At 37.7% G+C, this 21,240-nt stretch overlaps 1 protein-coding gene across 5 annotated transcripts in view; it reads right to left on the bottom strand.

The window, feature by feature from the left end:
* The window catches only part of Smg6 (SMG6 nonsense mediated mRNA decay factor), a 237,958-nt gene that overhangs the window by 99,618 nt on the left and 117,100 nt on the right, over window positions 1-21,240 (bottom strand). The window lies entirely within an intron of this gene.

The following is a 21,240-nucleotide window of genomic DNA, read 5'->3' as shown; positions in this document are numbered from 1 at the left end:
GATTACAGGCATGCGCCATCACACCTGGCTAAAATTGCATACTTTTTTTTTTTTTTGGTACTAGAAATTGAACTCATGACTTCATGCTTGCTAGGCAGGCGCTGTGCCACTGAGCTATATCCCCAGCCCAACATGAACTTATCTAGCATGTACAAGGCCCTGGATTTAATACCCAGCATTACACACACATACACACACACACAGATGCTCAATATCACTAGTCATTAGAGAAAAGCAGAATTTTTTGTTTGTTTGTTTGTTTTTGTTTGTTTGTTTTTCTCCGGTACCGGGAACCGAACTCACGACCTTGCGCTTGCCAGGCAGGTGCTTTTGCCGCTGAGCTAAATCCCCAGCCCCGAGAAAAGCAGAATTAAAACCACAATGAATGAGAAAATCAAATCACTTCACATTCATAAAGAAGGATCAAACAAAACAAAAATACAAATAAAACCCCGGAAAATAGCATGAATTGGTGAGAATATGGAGAAACTGAAACTCTTGTGTATTATTAGTGACAATGTAAAATGCTACAGCTATTGTGAAAATGGTATGATAACTCTTCAAAAATCTAAATACAGACTTACCATAAAAGTACTTAACTAGGGCTGGGGATATGGCTCAGTGGTACAGTGCCTGCCTGGCAACCATAAAAGTACTTAACTTTTGAGCATGCACCCAAAAGAATCAAAAGCAGATACCCCTCAAAGAAGTATCTGTGCACCTATGTTTACTACAGCATTACTCACAATAGCAAAAAGGTAGAAGTAACCCATGTGTCTATATCTACATACAATGAAATATCATTCAGTTTTTAAAAAAGGAAATTTTGACAGGGACATGTCCTCTTTTTCCCCTTGAGACAGGATTTTGCTATGTGGCCCAAGCTAGCTTAAAACTTGCAATCCTCCTGCCTCAACTCCTAAGTAGCCAAGATTATAGAAACTGACAGTATGATTCAACAGTGTCACTTCTGGGTATGTACCCAAAAGAATCAAAAACAAGGTTGCAAAGAAGTATCTGTACACCTATGTTCACTGCAACATTACTCACAATAGCCAAAAGGAGGCTTACGTCTTACAGCATGAATACACCTTGAAGACATTACACTAAGTGAAATAGGCTTATTTCAGTCACATAAGGACAAACAGTACATGACTCCACTTATATAAGGTTCATAGAGTATCAAATCCATAGAGAGAGAAAGTGAACGGTGGTTGCCAAGGACTTGGGGGAGAGGAAGTGAGGGGTTATTATTTAATGGGTACAGAGTTTCAGCTAGGAATAATGAAAAAAGTTCTGCAGATGAACAGTGGTGATGATGGCACAACAATGTAAACATACTTAGTGGTAAAGAAACACACAATTTTAAAATGGATAAAATGGTAAATTTAGTGGCATATTTTCAACAATAAAAAAATAGAATGAACATGGTTTGTTTATTTATTTATTTATTTTTATGATACTGGGGGTTGAACTCAGGGCCTTGTGCATGCTAGGAAAGCACTGTACCACTGAGCCACATTTTTAGCCTGAACATGTCTTAAAGAATAGGACTAATTATAGGAACCCTTCCCTTACTAGCTTTTTTCCCTCTTAAACCATTTGGTACAGGCTTTTTGCAGCTTCTGATTAGCAAGACAAGGAAGAATAGGTAAAAAGCTACCAGTGAACCAAGGACTTCCCTGTGACCCTGACACACCTGGAGCAGAGTAACTTTGGCAGGCTTGTAGACACTCCTGGTCATTGTGGTTTGATTCTTAAGGCTGAAGACTATCCTCAGCTCTGTTTGCAGGGGAACTCAGACTAAAAAGGAGAAACAACAAAGGACTCTTTCAGTTGTTAGTCAATGGGTCTGATCCTTCAGCAAAGAAAACTGACTCTTCTTAGTCCTGTAAAGCTAAACCTTTTCCTTATATCAAAATATAAGTCAGTGGTAAAGCACCAACACCAACATTTAAGCTCTATGTCCACAAAACTTTAATTGTCCTATAGGAAAGATCTTGTTCATGTTTTGTAGTCTTGACAGGCAGAACTCCCTGTTTCGCTCTGCCTGAGAGTTAGAAAGGACACAGGTTGAGTTCTGGGAAGAATATTTTTGGCCTACTGCATTCCTGGCTAAGGGTTTAATATTAATGTGTTAGATAGATACTATTAATATTCTCTACTCTGTGCATCAATATCTTCAAAAAATAGAGCTATCTCCCTAGCCAGTCAAGGGTAGTCATTCTCTCAGATGCTTAGGTTCCTCTGGTCCTTAGTGATGAGATTCAACTCTTGATGACCACCTTGAGACATTCTTTATACTCTACCTTTTATGTTCCCAAGTTAAAGATAAATCATGCAAGATTTCTGTCTATATGTCTAATATAAACTTCTTTTATAAAAAAATCACAAATAAACTGGGCATGTGGTACATACCTATAATCCCAGCACTTGGGAAGCTTACATAGGAGGATTACCATACATTCAAAACTATTATAGGCTACATAGTAAACTTAAGGCCAGCTTGAACATAGTAAGACCTTGTCTCAGAAAAAAAAAAAAAAAAAAAATCAATCACAAACGAACATGTCTAATTAGGATACTTAATGGTTATAGCTTATACTATTGCTGCTAAATAGTCTTTCCCCAACTCTCAAGCCCAGATTTTACTTGAGTGTGAAGAAGATTTTTTCTTTTTTATGATTCATAACCAAGCAGTGACACTTCCTTCTACCTCTACCTGTACATTTGTTTCCTACAGAATGCTGCTGCCTCAAGTGAGATGCGTGAGGATTCTGTAGATGCTGGGGAACAAGATGCAACAAAAATGCTTCACACCTGGCTCCCAAATTACAGGAACGCTGGACTGAAGCCAACATAAGCTGGCACAGCACCAGCTGAAATGGACATCAATTAAGGAACCTGTCATCTTTAAGATACAGGGTCTTTTTACACTTCTCAATCTGTATTGCTCCACAAACCAGCCACGGCACCCCTGGTAGGGTTTTCCAGATGGGATCATTTCCTTTAGATTCCACATTTGCAGATTTGTTACAGAACTTGTTTTTAACCCCTCACTATTACTCCATAGTAGTTTTATCTTCAACTGATTTGTCCTTAGTAAAAAGAGAAAACTGTACCTCCTCGAGTAGGAAAAAAAAAAGTTTCTAAGTCTGCCTAAAGGCTGCTGCTCTGTTTACAAAAAGGCATTCAAATAACTGAGATTAGTGAAGGGTCAGAAATTCTTCTCTGTACACATCACTGCTACTGGGGTCAGAAGCCAGAGAGCTTTTACCATCCCTCATTATCCTGGTGAAATGGACAGACCTCCAGTACTAAACCAGGCCTCCTCTGCCCATCAGATGTAAGGTTAGTGATCCATGTCATGTCCAGAAAGAAAAAAAAACAGCTAATGACTAGTCAGTGGCAAGTACTGTTTAAGGAAAAAAAACCTTAGTAAGAATTAGCAACTAAAAAGTAAAAATATTACACATAGTGTCTTCTCTTGACTTTTGTCCAATGAGGCACAGGATATATTTTCTCTCCTCCACCTAAGTGGGCTGTTGGTCTGTGGAAAGAATTTCAGGCAACATGAAAGAGTCCCATGATAAATAAATATCTCATCCACATTTAATGTATGTTCTGAGAACTAAATTCCATCACCTCAGGGGGCTATTGGTTGCTGCCAATTTGTTCTCATGGCAGAACCTGTGTGGCAAAGCCCCCAACAAGGTCTGTTGATGCTTGTTTGGAACAGTCCAGCTGGAGAATGAAAGCAGTCCTTCTAAGGGGGCAACACCTTGGAGGTTATCTCTCTAGGGTTTGGGAATGCTTGCTTATCAAAAGTGACTTCACTCCGGGACATATTCTGAGCAAGAAGCTGGAAGAGGGCCTGTCTATTCTGCTGGAGTCTGTCAGAGCTAGAGAGGCTTCAATGGGTATAGAGCAGTGGCAGGAAGTGAAAAGCCCAGGTGAACGGAAGGGTCTGGAATCTGTATCACAGGTGGGGATAGAAGAAAGGGAAAGCACTGAAAAAAGCTTTAGACATCTGTTTGTACAGCTCAGTCTTGGTCCACCCTTTCCCTCTTCTTTTATTTCAAATAAACAGTTTCAAAAAGGGTGGTCCTCAAATCATTCTGCTGACTAAGGTCTCAATTTCCTTGCTTTCCTCTACCAAGAAAGCCTAAAATCTCTTGCTCTCAGCATTTAATCAGTCAAAACTCAGTCTCTGAAGTGAAAGACAAGGCACAGCCTGAGAGAAAATATTTGAAACATAATATCATAATGTGTGGGCATATATATATATATATATATATATATATATATATATATAACCTCTAGAATATACATGGAAGTCTCAAGACTCAGTAAGAAAACAGATAGGGAAGGATGTAAACAAACACTTCATCAAAGAAGATATACAGATGGCTAATAAAAACATGAAATAATGGTCAACATCATTAGGTATTAGAGATATTCAAATTAAAATCACAATGAGATATCTATTAGAATGACTCAAACAAACAAGCAAACAAGCAAACAAACTCGACACTACCAAGAGCTGACAAGGATACAGAACAACTGACATTCTCATACGTTGATGGCCGGAATGCAAAGTGGTACATGACCTATGGAAAACAGTTTGGCAGTTTAACAAAGTTAAACACAGACTTACCCAAGAATCATCCATTCCATTCCCTAGATATTTATCTAAGAGAAATGAAAATTAAGATTACACAAAAACCTAAAAACAAATATTTATAGTAGTTCTATCCACGATTATCAAAAACTGCAAAACAACTCAAACGTTCATCAACTGATGAGTAGCTAAACAAACTGTGGTGTACCTATATGATGAAATACTACTTTGCAACAACAAAACAAATTACTGATGAAAGCTACAACATAGATGAAGCGCAAATGTATTATGCTATGTGAAAGAAACCACCTCAAAAAGCTATAAATTGTATGATTTTGTTTAATGACTGTTATGGCTTAAAATGTCCTCCAAAGACTCATGCATTGAAGGCTTGATTCTCAAGCAGCAATCTTTAGCGATGGGGCCTAATGAGGTAATTGGGCCCTGAGACTGCTAACTCCCTCAGTGGGTTAATTCACTAACGAGTTCACAGCTGAATGGACTGGGGCTAGGAAGTGAGGCTCAGGTGGAAGAAGTAGGTCACTGGAGATGTGCCTTTGAAGGGTACATCTTGTCTTCAACCCCTTTATCGCTCTCATATGTACTCTCTTGCTGCTGCCTGTCCACCACGAGGTGAGCTAAACCACATGTTCCCTGCCATGTTGTGCTTTTCCTCAGGCCCAGAAGCAAGAGCCAAGTGACATGGGCCAAAGCCTCTGAAACTGAGAACCAAATTAAACTTTTCCTCCTATGACTTGTTCTCAGGTATTTCATCACAGTAACAGCTAACACTGTGACATTCTAGAAAAGACAAAATTATAGAGACAGAAAATAGGTAAGTTGCCAGGGACTAGAGGTAGGGAGAGAGGTTGATACTAGAGGTCTGAGAGATTCTGGGCGTGGGGTGTGTGTGTTGATAAAAACGCTCTATATTTTAATTGTGGTGATGATTATGTGTTTGTCAAAACTGTGAGCCAGCTGGGCCTGGTGGCACACCATGGGAGGGTGAGGCAAGAGGTATGTGCTCAGCCTTGGCAACTTAGCAAGACCTTGTCTCAAATTTGAAAAAATAAAAGGGCTGGGATGACTCAGTGGTATAGTACTTGTCCAGCATGTGCAAGACCCACACTTTAGTCCCCAACATTGAAATAAAAACCAAAATCTGTAAGTCAACTAATCTTGGTCTCACAGAGTGCCTGGGGGAAAAAAGTGAACTGAAGGAACAGTCTGCCTTCTGTGACTGAGAATACCTGGGGATGCACACAGCTGGGTGTGACATGATTTAGAGAGAGCCCACTTTTACCCTGAAATCAGAGGCAACACTAAAATAGACTCAGCTTTCTGCTGGCATAAAAGAAACTTTATGCTCAAACTTTTCGTTGTTACAGAGAAAACACAACCTTTTTTTATGCAGATATAAAGATACCAAGTCCCAGCCTCCTTTTGCTCCTCCCCTTTCATTTCCTGTTTCATTTGGGCAGAAGTCTCTGTTTCTATCAACCAAAGGCTATGCAAGTTTAAATTACAGGGAAAATTAGAGGTCTAGCCTAACTGAAGGCCTCTTGACTTGACTGGGTTAATGTGCACAGAACCTAATACAAATAAATCCTTAAACACATTTTAATAAGCAAATATCTCTCAACCTCCAATTACATACTCCAAGAAATTTCTCTCCTATTTTCAGTGAGTGAAGTAAAAAACATAAGGTAGCTCTGTAATAATAAAGTTTCTTTTAATATCATTATCTAGTAATGAAATGATAAAAATGGATACTTCCAAAGTTTGAAAGAAAAAAGTATCTTCCTAAGATCACATGAACACAGACCAAGCGGGTCATGTGGACAAAGATATGTGTTATAGGAGTATCTAGAGAGCTGTGAAAACATTTAGTCTGAAAAAGAACGTATTCTCACTTCCACCAGAGTGGCTGATCTTCACACCTCTGCTTCACAGCACAGTCCTCCTAGTACTTCTTGGATTCTCAAAAAAAAAAAAGGGAAGAAAATACTTGGAAATTAGAACTGAGTTACAAACTCAGCTCCCACCTTCAAGAGCATAAGCATGCAAGCATATGCACACATACAAACGTGGAGTAACGGCTTTTTCATTTAAATGGAGGAAGCTGCCATGTCTACCTCTATAAGCAAAAGTATTAATCATCCACCGTCTGGTTTTAATCCACACACTCCTGATCCTGCATCTGAATGTATTGTTATCAGGGGAAGGAGCATTTCTGCTCAATCTTATTCATCAGCCAAAAACCTGAAAATGTGAAAACCACATTGGTGAAGTACTTTCTTAGGGACCCAGAAAATTGTGAGCTGAGCTGCTGCTTTTTTAAATTGTTTTTTTTTTTTCTTTCTTTCTTTCCTTTCTTTTTTAAAATGATGAACAAATGTGAGTTTCAGGGGGACTGGTGGGGAAAACAAGAAACAGCTCAAGTTACAGGTCCTTTCATATCTTGGAGTGACACTATCCTCAGGGAAATTAGCACTTTCTCTTCTGTATTTCCCAAAGGGGATCCAGGCATACAACCTGACTGACATAAGCCTGTCAGATGCAAGCTTGGGCACCCAGGTGCATCCCTTACGAGCATTTACAAATGAAATGGCAAGCCCAAACAGCAAGCTTTCCCTGTCTCCACTCTTCTGGTTCATGCTTTGCTAGTAGTAAACGCAAGGACTGAAAAAGCAAAAAGCGTCTGTATGAGTCTAAGCATGCTTCTCACACTGTCTGTGCTCAAGACCTTTCCTCATTCTCAGGCCTGCCCCCAAAAGATTCCCAAAGCCCATATGTGTGCTTGTGTACCTTCAAAGCCATTAGTCACCACCCTTGTGGCCTCACTCCAAACTGTGCATGGGGCCACCCATGACACAAAAACTCTGGCAAGATTAGGGGATAGCAAGAGCAGAAGAAACCGCAATACGCCTGAGACTCCCGGGAGAACAATGACTAGTGCTGGTAGGGAACAGACTGACAGAGCAGACAGACCCTAAGCAGGCCTTGCTCTGTTTTCAATGCAACACAAATGTTTTCCATTAGAAGTTCCCTGCCCCACAAACACTCATACATAGAGCTATGAAATCCACATACTTCTGCTTTTCTGGCACTCTGACCCAACTACCTCTCCTGTTCCTCTGGAACACAGAAAAGATGAGGATGAACAGATTCCAATACCCCCAGCACAAAGGTAAATGGAAGAGAAGTAGAATTAGAAGCATGCTTATGAAATACATGAGTGTGTCTGAGCAGGCCAAAGAGAAGAGGAGAAAACAAGGATTTTGTTTTTGCCAAAGTAAGTCCTGTCTAGCTCTGGATTCTACTGGTTGGCTCCTATGCTCTCAGCCTTGGCTTCACTGTCTAGCATACTCTGCAGCTGATCTTCATCAGAAGGTGTTGGTCACCACTAAAAGCAAAACAGACAAAAATCTCAAAACACTCATTACAAAGTATGCAAAATTCTACTACTAAGAAATCAGGGAATGCATACTGATTATTAACTCAAATTTCAGATAGACTAGGCTGATTATTGTGCTTGTGTGGTGAAGTACAACTAGAAACTCCTATACATCAGCCACCTACCCTCACACCACTGCTGCACCCTCCTTGCATCACTTCTAATCAAAGTCACAGAGGTAGGAGCCAGGGGTGGTGGCTTGTGCCTGTGAGCCCAGCAGAGGGAGGCTGAGACAGGTGGATCACCACGAGTTTAAGACCAACCTGGGCTACATAGTGAGTTCAAAGCCAGCCTGTACTACAAAGTGAGACCCTGTCTCAAAAAACCAAAAAACAAACAACTCAAAGTCACAGAGGTAGGGCCAGATGGGTGTTTCATTAATCCCTTGAAGTAAGAATAAAAAATAGAAATCACAAATAAGAATTCAAGAAAAAATTTAAAACAATAAATATTAAAAAGGGAAAAAGTAAAAAATTAAATGGCACTTAAGAAATAAAAACAAAATTCTCTATTCAGGCAGCTCTGGAGTTCCCTAATTGCACAAGAGCAGAGGACACCCTCCAATGTGTATGCCCCGTTAAGCAATTGCTCAACCTACACTCATTGTGCAATTCCAATCTTCCAAAAATTTCTGCTGGACATATGCAAACCACGTTTTCCTCTGTGCTTTAGAAGTAAGAACAGCTTCTCATTTTTCTCTTCTTCTCTTTGGTAAGTATGTGTACATGCACCCCCCCCCAAAATCACTAGATAATCAGTCACTACAAATGAGGTTTTACGTTATTTCATCGTGTTATCTGAATTTACTGGTAGTTAACAAATATTTGAATTTACTCTTAGGCAGCTAAAGATCCATTTTTCCTATCACCGACAAGAATGATACCACAAAAATTTTCTATAGAAACATCAAATCCTTAAAAGTATTTTAAATGATGGTGATTCTGGAATATGTGTAAAAATGGCAGTGTTTACTTCATAGTGAAAATCTGAATGGAAGCATGGTGCACCTTGCTGACACAAACTTTCTTTTTAGAGTAATAAATTAAGCTATCAGCAAGAACAAAAACAGGTATGTACAATGATGAAGGAACCCTGACCAAAAGCCCCAAGAAGTCACATAGGGAAACAGACTAATTCTTTCTATAAAAATATTAAATTGTACATTGTATAAAATATAAACAAGAGTATAAAAATACTAGCCAGAAGAAAGTATCTCCAATACATAAAGCAAAATATAATGATATATGGTGTATAAAGACCTCCTACATATCAATATGTCTTGGTTACTTTTCTCTCATTGCTGAGACAAAATACCCAATGCCCAAAATTAAGGAAGGAGTTTATCTAGCTTGCAGTTTGTGGAAGTTTCAGTCCATTATCAGCTGGCTCCAAGGTAGGGTGGCAGGGCACAGGGGCAAGACTTCAAGGTGGAAAAAGACACCAAAAGCAGTAAGAGCAAGAAGGGAGAGGAGAGTAAGCCTCTTTTCCTCCCTCATATTGTAGGCAGGCTGCCCCCACCCGGGGGCGTGTAGCACTCAGACCATCCCCGTGCCCTCCTCCTGCACAGGCTCAGGATGATACAAAGTGAGGACCCTGGTGCCCTGCTCAGTCACTCAGTTAACCTTCTGAACTTCTCAAGTTGATACAATGAACAACATCCCAGAGCTCCAGGGGAATGTCCTCACCCCAGGATGCAGAACTGCTGAGTCACTTAGCCAAGCCTCTAGACTCCTCAAGTTGACATAAGGTATCAACCATAACACAATAAATGACTCAATATAAAAATAGGCAAAGCGGTAAATACATAAGGAAGATATATAAATAGAGAATATACAGAAAGATCCTTTGTTCTACTAGTAAACAAATGGCAGTTAGAGTGAAATACATTTATTTTTTTACTCAGTGTAGTAGAAATAAATTTATTCATTCATTCATCCATTCATCCATTCATTCATTCATTTATTCTTTTGTCTTTTTTGAGACAGGGTCTTGCTATGTAGTTCAGGCTCACTTTGTAGCCCAGGCTGGTCTCGAACTCACAATGATCCTCCTGCCTCAGCCTCTCAAATTGGGATTATAGGCATGTGCCACCACACCAGGCTGCAGTAGAAACTTAAAATACTGATAATAATGTATAGTATTAGAAGAGTATGAGGAAACAGACATACACTGCTGGTGGGAATATAAATTTGTATGATCACTTTGGAGGACAATTTGGGAATATATGCCAAAACGGTAAACAAAATAGTAACCTCTGACAAAGAAATTTCACTTGTCAGCTGTACTCTACAAAAAGTCATATATATATATATATATATATATATATATATATATACACACACACATATATATATATTACACACAGACACACACACACATTTTTAAAAAGTGTATGCAAGTTCATTCCCCTGTAATAACAAAAACTGGACAAGCTATCAATTGAAATTGAAATATTAATTGAAATATCAAACTGAAAAAACTAAATATCAATTCACAGAGGGATGAATAAATAAATTACATCACATCTCTATAATAAAATAGATGCAACTTCAAAAAGAATGATGTATTTATATTAGGGACTTAGTAAAAGTTCTAAGGTATATTAAGAAAAAAAGTAATGTTACAACACACATTGAAACTCAGTATTTTATAAAACTAATAGGCACTAGTAATAAAAATAATACAGTACGTGATATTTCATTAGAAAAATTATTACTCTGTGTATGTCTACAAAGATGGTTACCAAACTCTTAATAACAACTGTCTTCATGTTTATTTTACTTTTTTAGTTTTTTTGATACAAAGTCTTGCTCTGTAGTCCAGGTTGGCCTTGAACTCACTTTGTAGCCCAGGCTGGCCTTAAACTCACAGCAATTCTCCTGCCTCAGTCTCCTGGAGTGCTGGGATTACTGGTATGTGCCACCACGCCCGACTTCAACTATCTTTAGGAGGAAAGAACTTGCACTCTTATTTTCTGCAGTTCCATATCCTTTTAATAAAGTATGAATCACTTTCACAATTAAAAGTAAAGACTGATCACCTTCTCCTTTTGAACATGATGGAGTAATTTTTTTTTTTTTTTTTTGGTACTGGGAATCAAACTTAGGATCTCACACTAGCAAGGCAGGTGCTGTGCCACTGAGCTATATCCCCAGCCCCACAATGGAGTAATTGTTAATGGACTAGTCCTCCCCGCTTAAATAGCTATAAAATATATGAGGCAACTTCTTTATAGGCAGTGGGTAACAGTCAGTGCATGACTGTTATTCTTTAGAAAAAAGAAACTCATTGAATGAACCTGTGATCATCCAGTCTTTTGTTTTGTTCCAATTATGACACAGCAGACTTAATCCTAAACAAATTATGGTGGTCTTGCTGAGTTGAGGCAGAGAGCAGAATTTGAGATGGTTATAGGGGCCAGAATCTGTGAGTAAGAGAAAGGACAGGAAGAAGTTATGCAAAGAAAGGGCACAGAATGCAGGCGAGAGTCCTCAGTAAATATGCTGGTGATGGCTGGACTGTCCACGTGAGCCAATACCACCAGAGGCTTTCCACAGTACAGGTGGGGGTTGATAGTGGAACACAACTATTATAGGGCTGGGGAAAGAGCCCTGCCTGCGGATGAGGGAGCTGGAGGTCTAACACACCACAGTGAAGAGATTTTTTTACCACTGTTAACTCTAAACAGCCAGCTGAGACTGCAGAGAGGCTATATTTTAGTAAGTCTAACCCTAAAGTTAGACTTTAAGTCTGTATTAATAGACTCTTAAGACCAAGCCTAAAACAAAAACTACAGAGAAAGGGCTTGGAAGACATCCTGAGTTTCTACTTATCTTCATTAATAACATGTAAAAACTTAGTCTACAGAAGTTCACAGTGATCAGGCAGTATTTTAACTATCAGGTAAAATTAAATTTTTAAAAAAATGCTGAACATAATAAAGCAAAAAACCCTAACACTGTTCATAGGACGGTAACAAGACCCAAGGTCTGCATGTTTTGTTTTTCGTTTTGCTACCCGGAATCAAACTCAGGACCTCGCACTTGCCAGGCAGGTGCCTGTGCCACTGTCCTATATCCCCAGCCCCTAGGGTCTCTATGAACTAAAGTACATAATACCCAGTGTTACTAGGCACAAACAAGAAAGTTCCATCCCTGCCCCTTTTTTTTTTGGTCTTTTTGAAACAGGGTCTCACTATGCAGTTCAGGCTGGCCTTGAGCTCACTTTGTAGCCCAGGCTGGTCTTGAACTTGCAAGCCGCCTTCTGCCTCAGCCTCCCAAGTGTTGGGATTACAGGCATGCGCCACCACGCCTGGCCTGTTCTATCCCTTTTGATAAACAGAAAATGTGAGATGGTCCAGATTTTAAATTAGCTAGCCAGCAAAGACCTTAAAGCAGCTATTATAAATATGTCCAAAACATTCATGGGAAAGACACTTGAAGAATTAAAGAAAAATATGGCCATTTTAAAATTTTCTGGTGGCACTGGGGGGTCTAACAAAGGGCTTTACATGTGCTAGTAAAGTATGCTACTATTGAGCTACATCCATCCCCAAAATATAGTCCTAAAGAATGAAAAAATAGGAAGCGTCAGCTGAGAAATGAAAATTGTAAGAACAAAATAGAAATTCATGAGCTGAGAAACACAAAATAATGAAATAAAACTGTCACTAGATAAGTTTAACAACATATTTGTATGGCAGGAAATGGTCTGGAGATGTGGCTCAGAGGCAGAGCACTTTCCTAGCATGCATGCTGTCCATGATTCAATCCCCAGTGCAGCAAAAGGAAAAGAAGAGGATGGGGAGGGGCAGTGAATTTGAAGAGAGACCAATAGAAATTCTGAAGTCTGAGGAATACAGAAAAAAAAACACTGAAGAAAAATGAGAACCTTGACTGAGAACAGTGTTGCTTGCCTATAATTCCAGCACTTGGGAGGATGAGACAGGATGATCCCCTTGAGTTTGCAGCCAGACTGAACTACATAGTGAAATCTCATCTCAAAAAGAGACAGACAGTGCCTGCCTGGCAAGCGCGAGGTTGTGAGTTCAATTCCCGGTACCAGAAAAAAAAAAAAAAAAAAAGGAGAGAGAGAGACAGACAGAGAGAGAGAGAGATAAAGACTAACAAAATCTAACATTTATATGGAATCTCAAAAAGAGAAGACAAGCTGGGCATGGTAGTGCACACCTGTAATCCCAGCACTTTGGAGGCTGAGGCAGGAGGATCCTTGCGAGTTTGAGACCAGCCAGGGCTACAAGTGAGCTCAAGGCCAGCCTGAACTGCATAGTGAGACCCCATCTCAATAAAAAAAAAAAAAAAAGAGAAGACAGGATATTTAGGGCAGAAAAAATAATAATATCTGTAAATCATACCAAATTTGGCTAAAAAAAAAATCAATTTACAGATCCAAGAGGCTCAGTGAAAACTAAGCATGATAAATACAAAAAGAACTAACACAGGCTTCAATCAAATTTCTGAAGAGGAATGTTTAAAAGATTCAAAGCAGTCCAAATAAACAACAAAACATTACAAAGAGGGCCACACGGATGACTGCTGACTTTTATAGCAAAACAGTGGAAGCCAGATGATAATAGAACCACATTCTGAAAGTATGTTGAAAGAAAAAAAAAAACTTTTCAATTTATAATTCTATACTCCTCCCCGAAAGACAAAAATCCCTCACAAACAAACATTAGATGAAAAAAGCCAAAAAGTGTCATCAATTATAGTTTTAGTGTTAACTACAAAAGCATACATAATGTTTCATATTATGGACAGACCAAAATCAACACATCAAAGCTTCAAAAACTTTGGGAAAGAGTTAATATTAAGTACATTTGGCCTACACTAAGTGACATTTTTATTAATTGCTTTTGACCATATAAAATGCTGATATTTACAGGAAACCTGGCCACCTTCATAATTATGATAAAAGTGTTAGGTATAATGCCAGAGGAGAATGTGTAGGTAGTAGCTGATATCTCCGACAAAGTGTTTCTCAAAAATGATAAAATACTGTACTTATTTTTATCATTAAAGAAATTTAATGTGTTCGTTGGGTTTTACATTTTGGCCAATCAGAATTCCATGTGATCAATATATGGACCAGTCCTGAATTTAAAAGATTGAACTGTATCTTTTAAGTTGACTGTCTTAATTAGTTTACTAAATAACCTTTCTCTAAATTTTAAAATGAAACATGCTGCTTATGACAAATTTAGGTATTTGAGGTACCAATTGAGTGTTTTAAAACCTTTGCATCATAGAACAGAAAAATGTAAGAATGATCTATGTTGAATGTTAACAGGTATTTTAACATATTTGACTTGTTCCTTGACAAAGTTGAGACATTAGGGAAAGGTATACTGGATACATATGAATGGGATAAGCAATTGAGACCTAAAATTTGGCCTTTGATTTTAAATATTTAATTTGTTCCTGTAAACCTTGTCAATAAAAAAATCATTGGTGTTTAAAAAAAAGCCAAAGATGGAAAAAAAAAAGAGAGAGAGAGAGAGAGAGAGAGAGAGATTTTTAGATAAATAAAGGCTATAGGAATTTGTTACTGGCCAGCCTAACCTATAGAAAAGAATGAAGAACATTGAAAAATAAATGTTTACATCTTACTTAAAATACAATTAACTTTAACAGAAATACCACTCATAGCAAGATGTATAACATGAAGAGTAAAAGAGAAGACAACTGCAGAAAACAAGGGATGAATGGGGAAATGGAATCATAGTGGTATAAAGTAATTGCATTTATGAAGTATGAAGCAGGAAGTGAACAGAGGTATAGTACTGACTGTACATATATTCTGAAAAGTTGAGGATACTAATTATTAGGCCTAGAACACCAGTTAAAAAATAAAGAGTTTAGTTAAGACAACAACAGAAATAACATATAACACTAAAAGCACTGGAGAAAATCTCCATGACCTTCGGGTTAAGGGAAAGATTTCTTAGACAAAAAGTCACTAATCACAAAGGAAAAACTTGAAAATTTGAATTTTATCACAATAAATTTTTTTCTATTGAAAACTATGCAAACAGACTCACCAGCTATAGGGTGTAAGAAATATTCACATAAACAACAACAAAAAAAACCGAAATATTCACACAATTTATCTGACAAGTGCTTGTGCTCAGAATATATAAAGAACTTTTACAGTTCAATTTTAAAAATACCAGTGTTTTTAAAAGGCCAATAGATTTGAACATTTCCCAAATAAGAATACAGAAAGTTCTCAATTTATGATGGCTCAACTTACAATTTTTTAACATTATGATAGTATGAGGGCAATGTATATTCAGTAGAAATGATACCTCAAATTCTCACTCTTTTTCCAGACTGATAAAAAAAAACCCAATATTTTTCAGTGTATTGTGTTGCTAAACTATGATGTTCAATATCTTAAATGTACTGAGTACATTTTCAATTTACAATGGATTTATTGGGCCCTAACTAATTGTAAGTCAGCTGTATATGAATGGTGAATAAACCCATGTGTATATGTAGGGTGTACTAATTGACCCCAGGGCCTTACGCATACTAGGCAAGCACTATCGGATTACCGATGTATGGGATACCATGGCTAGCTCTCAGGAAAATTTTAAGATGGAAATATTCTATATCTTGATCAGAATGGTTCTTACAGAGGTATAATACATCAGTGCATTACAATGTATGAATTTTATTACAAATTAAACTGATTAGTAAATGTAAATGATAGAGATTAAATGTAATTTTACATATTTAAATTAAGTAAAATGCATATTTCTACACATACATGAGAGATAATATCAGTAAAAACATTAAAATGGATAGAACAGGGAGTACTGAGACAAAAATTTATGTCAATAGTTTTTTTCTCTAATTATATCTTATCAATTTGAATTTTATCTTTATGTGGCCCATATTTAATTAGTTTTGAGATACATTATTTGTATGTACATATGGCATAGAAATACCTGCTTACATAACTGATTTTCAAGCTTTTATCAGTCATCCCCATCATCAACCCCAAGCATCACTGTTTATGTATAAGCAATTCTGCCTGCAAATTTGGAGTCTAGAATTGTCCTGAATTTTTGGTCCTCTTTAGAAGTACTGCCATCACTCTTAAGATTTTTTTTCCCTTTGGATACACTTCCAAAACAATATAGATCACCCTGTGAGTATATTCAGCATCTTTTAGAGCACTCTCAGGATTTAAAAAAAAAAAATCCAGGTTTTTTTCCCCTCCAAAAAACTCATATTCCATAGGTGTTTGTGAATCTGGGACATTCCAAAATTTGAAGAACATCCAACCCAGAGAAAGATGCAAGTACATTTTACCTAAATATCCCTTTCCATTTGCATGAATTTTTACTTCTTTGTTCATCCACAGGAACTATTCTGGGAGATCAGATGATCTCCCTCAAACCAGGTCAACAGTTTCTAAGCTTCTGGTGAGAAATCAAGCTTCCAGTGAAAATAAAACTGTCAAAGTCAAGAGGAGAACTGGAAGTACTGAGTTAATATGTTTGTTCAACCATTCTCCTTCTTTATTTATGTTTAATTAAGAGTGTGTCTTCTAGACTTACATTGCCTGCAATTGATTCTATCATTTCTAGCTGTGTAATCTGCACAAACTCTTTCCTATAGCTCAAATTCCCATGATGCTTTTGTGAAAGTTAAATGAAACAACGTAAAGTATTAAAACAGTGCTAAACACATGATAAGAACTCAGTAAGTGTTAGGTGTTAGTTATACAGATCAGGATCCTCTTAGGAAAGGAGATTACCCAGACATGTGATTTTTTTATATATATTCATATATATTCAGAAAGATATATTTATAGCATTGAGTGCAACATTTTTTTTGTAATTTTGAGACAGTCTTGCCAACACTAACATGGAACTTGTGATCCTCTTGCCTCAGTCTCCTTAGTAGCTGGGATTACACGCATGCACCACCTCGTCTGCTTTTAACCTCTTTCTGAAGAACTCAGAAAACCATTTGGCAAAATGGAGGTGAAGTGTGTGGATTCTCATGTAATACATACTGCATTTCAAAGTTAAAGACAGAATTAGGAAGACAACTTACACCTGGAATCTTCACGTCTACCTGGGCCAAAATCTTTGCCTAATGGCTATAACTTCAGCAGCCACTAAGTTCCTAAAAGCAGCGGTTCTCTCTTTTTTTTTTCCCCCCCAGCGGTTCTCAATATAGAATCTAGACCATTAGCTTGACCTGTGAACTTATTAGAAATGCAGTTTTCAGTCTCTGTTCTACAATCAGAAACTCTCAAGAGGTCTATAAATGGGTGCTTTAACACGTCTCTAGTGTAACTCTGTTTTCAAGAATGCAGAAGTGTGATAATTCCTACCTTAGAACAAAAGATATCTAGTCAATGACCTATCCATAGCATGAGGATAATGACAACTAAGAGTTCCCCATTTGGGGAATCACATTTGTAAATTAAGCAGTAACATTCAATTTGAAAGAACTAAATTAAACACAAGTGGTAATTTTATGCTATACATTTATAAACTACTCATAAAGATGAGAGCACCCAAAAAAGTGAGGGCAACGAAGAGGCAGGTGCAGAGAAATACACAATGTTCAGTATCAGAGGGCAACTGGTAAAATGAATCATTACACACTGATTTTTACACCTAAAATTGGAAAAGATTTTTAAAAAGTCTAAATTTATGTTTTCCTGCTACACGCTAGAGGAGTTTTCAAAATACTATGTAATTTTTACTAAGTTTAACTATACCTAGGCTCCTTGGACCAAATGGGCAAAACAGAGAAGGAAACAGATATAGCTCATAGTTTATTTCTAAATATTTGGCTGGCAATGATTTTCCCTAAGAAGATCTTATCTTGAATGGTGCAACAATGGGATACTTCTTACTGTTTACATAATAAGAGTGTTATGCTTCTCCATCCAACATTTCTCAAAATTCTTATGTCATTCAAAACACAAAGTTAAGAGGAGGGAGGGAAGTGAAAAAGGATGTAAAAAGAATTAAGATGTGTTATATACGTGTACCGACTCCCCATGATGAAAATATTAAAAAACTGCCACAAAGTTATCTGCTATTTGAGAATAACCAAAAAAGTTTGAGTCATTCATAAATAGCTTTTGTAGCTCATTAAGAAAAAAGAAAAGATGAGTATTCCAATGGTAAAATGGGCCAAGAACACAAGGCAATTTATTTATAATAAATACAATATCAATACAAACATAATGTTTTTTAAAAAAGCAATGCTGTTAGTAATCAAAGAATAAAAAATAGAACATTAAGACAATATGTTTTGTCCATCTCTGGCAGCATTACAAAACTTTAAACTAGGATTGATGAGGAAGTTAGAAAACAGATACCCTCATATTCGCCAGTTTAAACTGCTGTAATTTTTGGTAGAGCAATTATCTGATCTATCCACTGGAAGGCTTAAAAATGTGCTTACCTCAGCCAGGCATGGTGGTGCACATCTATAATCCTAGCACTTAGGAGGCTGAGGCAGGAGGATTGTCATGAGTTTGAGGCCAACCTGGGCTACATAAGCAAGTGTAATATGCCTGCACTACATAGTGAGACCTTCCAGTTAAAATTTTAACTTCATTATTATTTTCTCCAGAACTCAAGCAAATATATATGGCAGTGAGTGCCAGGCATGGTGGTACACGCCTATAATCCCAGTACCTCAGTGACTGAGGCAGGAGGACCATCACAAGTTTGAGGCCAGTCTAGGCTACAGAGTCAAAATTCAAGGCCCAACCTGAACTATAATGAGATCCTGTCTCAAAAGACCAAAAAAAAAAAAAAAAAAAAAAAAAAAGACAAAGTTTTGTGCATTTATTTTGATTTAAAGATGGTTATCCAGAGCTGGGGTTTTAGTTCTGTGGAAAAAAGCACTTGTCTAGCATGAATGAAGCCCTTGAGTTGGATTCCTGGCACCACAAAAAAATTATTTAAAATAAAGTTTTTATAAAGGATGGCTTTGCTTCTTCTTAAAGTATACATGGACAATTTCACACATATACAACAGTAAAGGGCCAGGGATTTCGTTCAGTGGCGCAGTGCCTGCCTGCAAACTGTGAGGCCCTGAGTTTGATTCCCGGTACCAAAAAAAAAAAAAAAAAAGTAAAGTACTGTAATGGTCTCAATATACTCATTATTCAGATTAAAACTGAACAATATTTGGCTTTCTTTTTCCTTCTAATTTATACTTTTACCTCTGCTTGCCCAGGTTATTTTGAAGAAAATTCTTGATAACAAATCATTCATTAGAATACGGGTTTTGAAGTCATACAAATAGGAGTTTCTAGTTCTACACTTCCTCACTAGCTACACTGCATTACTTTTCAGATGCCTACATATAATCGTGTTTGTTTGTTTGTTTATTTATTTATTTATTTATTTATTGTTTTTGAGACCAGGTCTCACTATGCAGTTTAAGTTGGCCTTGAGCTCACTTTGTAGCCCAGGCTGGTCTCCAACTTGCAAGGATCCTCCTGCCTCAGCCTTCAGAGTGCTGGGATTACAGGCATGCGCCACCATGCCCAGCTCCTACATATGATCATATCACAAAGAATTTTCCACAAAGAATTCAGAACCTATAAAACTAGAGCTCCACAGAACATGCCTGGGAAATAATATGTTAAGTGCTAAATCAATGATCATGAAGTAATGTCTTCATGGATTACTACCAGCTCAAATAAAATATACTGTTATTGACATCTTTATATATGCCACTGTCTTTCACACAAGAATATTTGCCTTATATATTCCACGTACTGTGGGCAATGTGCGCTTAGTAAATATCTGTTGAATGAGGATCCAAGCTAACCCAAAACTGTGATTAATCATAACCAGTAACGAAACTGGTCACGTTGCTACTGGTTAGTCCTTAAGATATTTTACATTTCTTAGTAATGACCAATAGAAATTTGAGGAAAATGTCTATCTCCTTCAAATTTCTAAAGGGCCAAGAGTTCCTAAAGATTCCTTCTGACACACCCATAGTAATCAGCTAGGTTAGCCAGGGTCTTGTGCATGCTAGTGAAACACTGTATCACTGAGCCACATCCCCAGCCTACCCTACCACCAGTTTCATTGAAGAAAAAATGTGTACGTGTGTATACTCAAAGTTAAATATGATTATAAAAATGACAGCAATGTTAACTCTGGGTAATGGGATTATATATATTTTTTGTGTGTTTTGCAAATTTTCTACAATGAATAAATATTGAGAACAAGTTTTTAAAAATTTATATTCAATATAAAGTCACATTCTCAATCTTCTTTTTTTTTAGTCAGGCCTCGCTATGTAGTTCAGGCTGGCCTTGAATTCATGCAGCCCAAGAGGGCCTCAAATTCATGGCTATCCTCCTGCCTCTGCCTCCCAAGTGCTGGGATTACAGGCAGGTGTCACCACACAGAGCTCAGTACCCCATTAAATTGCTCAGTCTGGCCTTGAAATTACAATCCTCCTGCTTCAGCTTTCCCAGTAGCTAGGATTACAAGGACACACTACCAGACCCAGCTTGGAATTTAATTTTTACTGATTTTTTAAAAAACTTCTATCTCGGTCCCTGGTGTATACTTTCTCTGGGTCAAAAGACTTCTTCCTTGGAAGCCACCCATAGACTCCTACCCAAAGGCCTTTACCCCATGGGGATGTGATGCTAAGGACTCTGCAGAAAAATAAGACACAGGGTAACCACCTTCCATCTCAGCACAGGAGATTCTGCCCCACAAGATCTGTGGCTACTACTTTCCTTGCAGAATGGCTCTCACAAGAGAAGAATGAAGCAGCCCAGACTGTCCTACTTGCCACTTGGCTGAAGAACCAACTGTTAAGCAAAGAGTAGGAGCGCCACAGTCCTCACCAGCACAATAGGGAATGGGCTTTGTTTTGTATAAACAGACAGACCAAAAAAAAAAAAAAAAAAGTTCAGGTTAAAACACAGTCCTTAGAGGAAGGAAAATAGAAACCAGGCAGCGAGGAATGCTTCATATTCCTAAAAGCTTTTTTCGTAAGTTAACACATGGTGTCTGCTTCTCTCTAGTCACCTATTTATCACTCTCCTCCTTAGAGAAGGGAAAAAGCCCTGGCTGTTTTCCTAGTGCAGAGTTTTGTGGCTGGGGGAAGAAGGAAAGGGGGAG

The sequence above is a fragment of the Chinchilla lanigera genome, unplaced genomic scaffold (genome assembly GCF_000276665.1).
Source record: "Chinchilla lanigera isolate Chin_1 unplaced genomic scaffold, ChiLan1.0 scaffold00080, whole genome shotgun sequence".
In the NCBI taxonomy this organism is placed as follows: Eukaryota; Metazoa; Chordata; class Mammalia; order Rodentia; family Chinchillidae; genus Chinchilla; species Chinchilla lanigera.
This window is presented reverse-complemented; position numbering and strand designations above follow the sequence as displayed.